This window comes from Elephantulus edwardii, unplaced genomic scaffold (assembly GCF_000299155.1).
Source record: "Elephantulus edwardii isolate Elephantulus edwardi_28Jun2011 unplaced genomic scaffold, EleEdw1.0 scaffold00131, whole genome shotgun sequence".
NCBI lineage: Eukaryota > Metazoa > Chordata > Mammalia > Macroscelidea > Macroscelididae > Elephantulus > Elephantulus edwardii.
Genome location: NW_006399881.1, coordinates 2,672,491 through 2,673,394, shown reverse-complemented (window position 1 = coordinate 2,673,394; position 904 = coordinate 2,672,491).

Genomic DNA, 904 nt, shown 5'->3' with positions numbered 1-904 from the left:
TGAAAGATAAATCCCTCATTTTGGAGTTGACCATTAGTTACAGTGTAGTCCCTGCCCTTAGTCCAGTGCCTTGACCCACTTATTTCCCAGCTCCATCCTCCAGTAGGATACCACTTCACTTCTACCAAATGCCTTCAGAATTAATGTCCCATTGTCTGACCCATGACTTGACAGCTTGTCAGAGAGATTTTTCCCCCCCTATGTCCAGTGTGTCTTAAGTTTACTTGTACTGTCTCCGAAGGGAAGGTGATTTGTCCTGTAGAACTCTTGTATAGATTGTGATTTTTTGCTTCTAAAAGTCAGCTGTAGGGTCAGTTATGGGTTGATTCCGACTTGACAGTGCATAACAACAACCCTATTACAGGTACTGTGCTAAGTGCTAAGAAAAGAGCAGAAAAAGGCAAAGCCTGAGTCCTGGAGTTAAAGAGGGAGGCATTCAGTTACCAAAACATATGGGATAAGTGCTAGAAACCTTGCTGCATCATCTAGGTAACCCACTTTTCAAAGCATCATTCAGGCATCATTTCCCTGAGTAAGAGTTCCCTAGTTCCCTATCCAACACTTGCAATCTGATACATACACCTCTTCATCATTACATTTAGCTCACTATGTTGTGATATTTTTATCATGTGTCATGAAGTAGGAACCTACTCATAGCTGACCCTCCAGTGAACCACGGGAGGAGATTACCATCTTTATTCCATGGGACAGCAGGTGGATTTGAACTGCCTGTGATTTGGTTAAGTATCGGCTAACTACTCAAAACACTGGCAGTTTGAACCCACTAGCCTTCTTGACAGGAAATAAAGGAAACTATCCCGATACTCTGGACCAATTGGCAGTGTCAGGATGGATGACGAAGGGATTGAGATTGTTCACAGCTTCAGTTTGCTCGGCTCCACAG